The following is a 7,692-nucleotide window of genomic DNA, read 5'->3' on the forward strand; positions in this document are numbered from 1 at the left end:
TGCCTCATGCAAAATGAAAGGATGGGCTTGTCAAGCCAACACTCCAGACAAGGACCCAGAGATTTTTGCTGAGGTTCAGCTGGTGAGGGACCCCAGCAAGCCTTGAGAACTGGGCATACTCCATACAAGTACACACACACACGTAAGTGTTTGTAAAAGATAAAGTTTGAGATTTTATCTTCCCTGTGGGCATTTTGGGGTTGGCTTTACCAGATGCTGAACACCTCCAGGTCTTGCTACCTTCGATGGCAGGCAGGGATTCCCAGCGTCTTGCAGGTTAGCATCCTACATCCCTTACGTGGTTAACCACCTTCGACAAGAGAAAAGTTAAAGAAAGCACGAAGCCTTTCGGACTGCTGATTTGAAAAGCCAGGTTTTCCGTTTGGTTTTTTTCAGGTTCCAACATGTCAACCTGTAACAAACAGAATAGCCACGTTGTCAGGAGATGCTGTCCTGATAGAGCCAATCGCTGCTTCCTCTTCCTGTTTTGTACATGTAACACACGAGTGCTGCAGTAGATGGGTGAGATACAGCCCTCTTTCAGCTGCCTCTCCATTATTTCACAAGTCACCCTGCAGACATACCCGTCAAGAAATGGGAAACGTTGAGGGTTGCTCCATGGACGACACGTTTTTGGGCAAAAGCAGCAGAGTATTTTCCCATTCCTGAAGGCTTCTTTTATCAGGAGCTGAGAAATTATATTAATTCTCCTGGTTTTATCAGAACTTATATGCAAATCTGTGTGAAATATTCTATCATTCTCTTTTTTTTTTCCCAGAATGGGACAGACTAAGGTGCATTTGTTGGCCCTTAGGCTGGAACTGGGTGTGAGGGTCTATACAGGTCAGCAATGAATTTAGGCTTCATTTTCTGGGTACTGGGAGTCTGCCAGTAACCTTAACTTTCAAAGCATTTCAAGCATTTACTTTCAAACTGACAAAAGGTTGTGCTTCAATTTTCTAGTTGTGTTTCAAATAGCGACACTAGATTTATTGCTTCTTACCTTTTTTTTTGGTAAAAATATATTTCAACGTGCAAATTTTTAAAATAAAAATAGGCTATCAGAGATTTTTTGTTACAGTTTTTCTCCCCACTCACAATAGTAAACCAGCATTTAAATTCTCTGATATTCATTTTTTGATAGCGGAGTTTTCTGATTACATAAGCTACTAGGATTCATTTTCTCTGGAAGACAAGGAAAACAAACTTATGCCTGGAAAATTAACAGTACACAAGAAAACATTTCTCCTGGGGGAAATTTTGCTTTATCTTTTGGTAAACAACCCAAAAATCCAGAAATAGTATATGCAAGTCAGCTTTCTCTTTATGGAAAGGGAATGGAACAACATCATGATAACACGTGAAGTTTTGGGATGAAAATTATTTCTGGGCTCGTTTCACTTGGAAATTTTTTTAAATCTAAACTGAAAGGCAAATTCATGTGCATTACTGAATCTCAGCATTGCTAACAGAGACACTTGGCCACTACCTATAGCCGTGTTTATCCTGTGCTATACGTTGCTGTCAGGTATTTGAGGACGGCCAGAGAATTATCCACAACGCAACGTAAGTCAAGTCCATTCCTGCAGAACACCAGGGATCATGTTAATCTACCTGTCTCTGAAGACTGTAGGCTGTGCTACCTGCCTTCCAGCAGGGGCTTTTCTTAGGAAATATCCATCAGGATACAAACCCCTCCCTTGCAACAGAACAGCTCCGCGTTGGCTGCATAAATACACCCAGGTGGAAATTGGACTCAGATTTTCCTTGCTGCTGGATTTCCTGGTGCTGGGGACTGCCTGGTCCCTGCTGCAGGGACTGACTCTAACACGGCACCCAAAACCCCTGCAGCCCATGTGCTCCAGCAGCCCAGGGTGCCAGCCAAGCCCAAGAGCACCCCGCAGCACAGGGAGGGAGTAAACCCCGCACAATTAATCTTTGCTGATCAAACACACCCCCATGAGCTTACCTCTTTAATGACTTCCTTTGTGTACCAGCATCTTCCCATTCCACCAAGGCTGCACCTACGCTCATCTGCTCTTACTCCCAGTTTTACCCTCGAAAGACACAGGGAACACAAGGATGCGACTGGCTGAGCTGGTTCCCTGGAGAAAACTCATTCTTCAACTCCTACACATTAACTACCTGGTGTGCCTGGAAGGTCTGCACACAAGGTTGGTTTGCCCTGTCGTAGATGCTGGGAAGAGGAGCCAGTTGTCTCCACTAGATGTAGGTCACTGGGGGACCAGGACAGTTGGCAGTGGGAAGAGGAGCCGTGACATCCTGCTCGCCTTCAGCAGGGGCTTGGGGAGAGAACATGAGACCACAGCCGTGGTGTCCAGCCTTCTGCGTCACGCATGCTAGTCCACAACCTGGCATCAACACGAGCTTGAGGGAAGCATCACCGTGTTTCAGCAGGGTCATCACACATCTGCTCTTCTGGCTCTCAGAAACTTTGCAGCCACCTCACACCCGAGATGTCCCGGATTGCCAGGGAGCAGCGACTGGAGCACTTTTGGGATGAAGGCAGGGCTCTGGGTGACGGGGCAGCAGCCTCCTGCTGCGGTGTCGTGTGGCTTTACGGTGTGCCAGTCTGCAGAACGCTGCTGAGATCTCACCTGTGACTACAGGCACTGGCCACACATCCCGTCTAAGTGGTCTCTACTGTTTCATTTGACGCTTCCCTTTTTTAATTTGCACTTGCCACAACGCTTGCTGTGGCAGATTTTCACATGGAGAGAGTAGTTACTGTCCTGGATCCGTAGCTTCTGTACTCTGATGTCAACTTGTGACAGATCTGGAACAGAGAACATCTTCACTGCTTTGTGCAAAGAGCATCTTGCTTATTATTTCTTCTTAGGATAATATCCCTAGATTTCTGGACTATATTTAGGTCGTGTAAATAATCCGTGACAGGAGGAGGATGCTGTTGCTGTCTGGTTTATATAAGGAAAGCCCCGTGTCCATGCCTAAGCTGAGATGACTGCTGGGCATCCGTGGAGCTCAGTAGTCCTGGGCTTCTAACATCCATGAAGGAGCGAATGCAACAGGTAGGCACTGGTATCAGATGGACTCTGCATGAAAGGCGAGAGAAATAAGATCTTTGAAGGACAGAACTCAAAAAAAATAGCAAAACTAACATAGCAAAAGCCCAGTTAGCTCTCAGAGAAAGGAGGAAGCAGGCTGCGAGCCGTGCCGGTGGTTGAACACGCACCTCCGTCCTGGGCAGAGGGGTTTGTCAACCAGGGAAAATGTCAGGGGAGCTAATGGCAACCCAAACAGAAAATGACTCAAACACTCAGCTTTGAATCAAAATAAACCGTAGCACCTAACGACAACATAGCAACAGACACACATTTTACGTCCTCCAACTACTGATGGAAGGATAGGATAGGGAATTGCACGGGAGAATTTAAGTCAACAAAACTTGAGACATCAGCATGAGAATGATGAATACAGATCGTCAGATAGGCAAAGTAGCTTGATTAAGATCACCAGAGGAAATAGTATTAGAAATTTCCTGTTCTTTGAGCATTCAAGTTCTCAAAAAGGTTATGGGGCTGCTTTTTTTGTTGTTGTTGATTTAAAAGGAAAAACGTAAAGAGAAACCCCTGGCAAATGATGACACGCTTATGCAGGCTGTCCACTCAGATCTAAGATTCAGATAAGGGGCCTCTATACACCAGGAATCTGTGGAAAGATGCTCTTACAGCTACTGGCCTCCACCTACGACACTTTTGTATTTCTGCTTCTAAAAGGGATTGCAGAAGATATCACCGGGAAGTTTTATGAAATAGTAGAAGTTTGGGCTTTAATAGTTACATCCTCGTATTTCCTGAATGTCACTGGTGGAACTGCCTGAAAATAATTCCCGTTCTTGGTCAGAGAGATGGGTTGTGCAGCATATACCACCACGCTCAGCTGCTTTTGTTCTCATCCAGTTGTTATCTACTGCTTCAAAACTTCCCATATTTCTGCCCCAGGCTTTCTGCTTGGATTTAATCAGGTGTAGTCTCAGTTCCATAACAACATGCCTGGTCCAGGCCATCCATAAGCTTCTGATCAGCCCCAAAAGCACCTTCCCCGGGCTGTGAATCAAGACCTTCAGTTACATAACCTGCAGCTCTCTGCGGGTCCTCTTATCTGATGTGCTGAGAAGTAGGTGCTTTTTTTTTAAAAAAAAAAACCCCTCCCAGTCCTCACCGGAGGAGGACAAGACTGTTTTTCTGCCACAATTCGACTGCTATCTGCATTGTCACTGTCTGCAGGATGAAAAGTAGATTTTTGGTTTTTATGGAGCGAGCTAACGATTGTGTACGGCATGTATTTGTAGATTTAAGAATCTCTCTAAAATAGGAGAAAAAACAGACTGAAGAGGATCATAATTTCCCTGCCTTTATGCTCCTCCCAGCTCAGCTCCACATGTAACTGTCAGTCCCTGGTTAAAGACTTGTTCTCCACTGGACTTAAAATCAGGGGATTTTACAGTAGGTGTTGCGTAAGCATCTGCCAGTGGGCACCTGCAGGAGTTTTCATGAACAGGTGTTTGCTCTGGATTAGCTGAAAAAGCAGTGGACCTTTTGATGTCCACCCACAATGAAAAATTCCACCAGTCCAGCCCAGTTGTAACTCAGAGGGGACCACATTAGTCCTGACTGTTACATACCTGGTCCTGGGCCAGACAACTGCGTCCTTCAAAACCACCCATCAGGAACCTTCTACACGTGTTAATTCACATCACGCAGACAACCTACATGGACAGACAACAGGAGGTAACTTTCCATTGACTGCAGTGGAGGACACCTTGCTGTCCCAACGACGGAGTGAGGAGCATCCTCCTTCCAACCGAGCGTGAGCCCTGTTTAATACACATGCTCAAATTGTCCTCTACAGACCAGGCACATAAAATGCCATGGATATGCCTTAGAATAGATTAGTTCAGTTGGAAGGGACCAACAATGATCATCTGGTCCAACTGAAACCACCAGGACTCTTCCTCAGCTTCATTAGGAGGTGGCCAGTGTTTTTGGAGTGAAGAACCTGAGCTCAGCCCCTCTTAGACACCACGTGCCAAGTCTCTTTGCCTGTGAAGCAAAGCAGCTGCAAACCACACACAACTCTGCCAGTGTAAACCAAGCGTTATTTTTCTTTCAGCAATGTTCTCAGAACCTGGATATTTTCACTAATCACTACCTTCCTGCTAATTTAGTCCCGTTGTTAAAATGCTAAGCACAGGCTGTTGCAGTGTTACAACTAATCATTTCTTGTCAAACCAGTGGTGCAACATCTTTCCAAGAACTTTGGGTTTTTTTTTTTCCCCTCTTTATTAATTATGTTATGCAATCCTCAGTATTTTGAAATACACTTTAAGGTTTTGCACTTTCATATTGTTTTGCTATGATGGAAAGAATTAATAATGCATTTAACCCAGTTGCATGCTTTTTCACGTCGGGCTCATTCAAAAAAAAAAAAATCATTCTTGGGCATGTAGTAGATGGAGGTACAAAGGATGGGTGAGAAACAAGTCTTTGTGATTAGAAAGTAAAAGTGCACTGGAAGCTGCTTAAATAACACTCAAGGGCAGCAGTAAAATTAATGGGCCAATAAAGATGGTTTTTTAATGGTAGATCAAACGGGTGCTCTGCGGTCAGAGCACGATACGGTGCCCTTGGTGTGCTCTGCTGTGTTTCATGCAATGAAGCGCACAGGAAACACATCCCTTTTATTACCAAAAGGTCAAAGTCAAACTTTGCAGGAAGAAATACTCCTGATTCCTCCTGGAACGGGTGCAGGACTGGAGAGGCCACCAGGATGTCTCCATACCTGCTCTGAGATGAGGAGTAAAAGCCCCAAGTCCTGCTCGCTCCCAGCCGGCGCACGCCGACGGACGCAGTTTGGCCGGGGTGGTTTTGTTTCCTGGCACTCTCTCAGATCCTACATGGCTCTGGATTGAGTTTTCTTCCAGTTTACGAGGTAAATAAAATGTTTGGCAAGTGCACACTGCAAATATTGCAAAGCAATAAAAAAAATTTTTTTGGAAAGCTCTTCTGCTGGTTCTCGGGAAAAACGTTAACCTTTCGAGTCTGAGCAAAACCATGGGACTCGCTTTGCTCCTAACACTCCTGTTTCCCACGGAGCAGACCTGTGAAAAGGGATTTCTCCCTTAAAATCTCAGCGTGCAAACTCTACCCATCAGCTTCAGCTGCGCACGGACACACATTCTACATATTCACATATGTAGATCTAATTCCTGGAACCCAAAATCTGCTTGGGCCCCCTCTCTATCAGAAGGTTATTCCAGTTTACTCTCAAGTTACCTTTTTATTTTAATACTATTATTTCTAGTTCTAACCTGGAGTATCACTTTGAATAGTTATCTCTCTTCCAGGTGTAATAACCTCTGACTGTGGTGTGTTCCCTCTTCCTCTCTTTTTCTTGGGTGTTTCTCAATCACATTGCACATCTCTGGCTGTTAGATTCAGTGAAGTGTATCAAACCTCTTTGGTTGGATTTCTGACCATCTATTTAATTGCTTTGTAAGACTTCGATCCCTCATCCTTCCTCTTTCAGACAGTGCCTCAGGCTCTTTCTACTTTCTTGCTCCTCGCTGGTGGCCCTCCCATCTGCCCAGCTGCTGATAAGCGTTGCCCAACAAGCTTGCAGCGAAGGACCGTTGCCTTCCTGTTTACCAGTGTGCTCTTCTGTGCCAGTTCAGATCACGCAGGCCATCTCCTGCCCATGCCAGGCTGAGGTACAGCCCACAGCCATCCATCTCTGTACCTGCTGCTCTTGCCTACCAATGCAACCGCAGCATCTGCTCAGCTCCTGGTCCAAGACAGGCTGGGCTGCAAGATCTCCCTGAGCGGAGAGGAAAACCATCAGCAAGAAGTGACCAACTAGCTCTGGAGATGCAGCCCCAAAGTCACTCAACATTAATTCCTCTTTTTCTTCCTCTTTTGCAGCCAGATGAGTTGACTCAACACGACAATCAAATCAAAACAACTTTGAATTAAAAGAAATGACAAGAGAAGGGTGTAAGACGGGACTAGCTGTATGATGAAGCATGACACAGCAACTGCGCCAACTGATTGTCCTTTTTCAGAATAATGGTTTTTAATTCTCTTTAGTATCAAAGCTTCTGAGCACTGCCCAGGTAAATAGGGGGTGTTTCTTGCCAGCAGCATTAATTTGATGTTCTTTTTCGATACCAGCAAAGTAAAGCAGCTTGCAATGAACAAGAACTGGATTTCTGACACTTAATAAACTTGTTTGTACAGTCATGCTGAGGAACCATGAAATATCCTTCTTTCTGATTTGGGAAATAGGACAAAACCCCAGCAAATGAAAGGAAGGAGGCTATGGAAATGGAAGGAAAGGAACATGCCTGAGGTGCCGGGATGTTGTCTGTGGAACATCTGTAGATGGGCTGAGAAGCCTGCTGAGGGCAGGAGGCTAAGCATAAATAATTATTTTGTTTTCCACTTTCACTGAAACATGTAAGCTTCAGAAACCACTTGGTGTGAAGCAGGGTTGGAAGGGCTGAAGGGTCGTCTGGGCCTGTCTCCTCATTTCTAACCCCAGAAGATCACCACTTAAAAATGAGTCTTGCTAGTCTCAAGCCAGACAATGCTGGAAACTCACCCTCATTGCAAAAAACCCACTCGAATGTCAGAGTCACTAAAGGCCTATAAA

The sequence above is a fragment of the Tauraco erythrolophus genome, chromosome 13 (genome assembly GCF_009769465.1).
Source record: "Tauraco erythrolophus isolate bTauEry1 chromosome 13, bTauEry1.pri, whole genome shotgun sequence".
NCBI lineage: Eukaryota > Metazoa > Chordata > Aves > Musophagiformes > Musophagidae > Tauraco > Tauraco erythrolophus.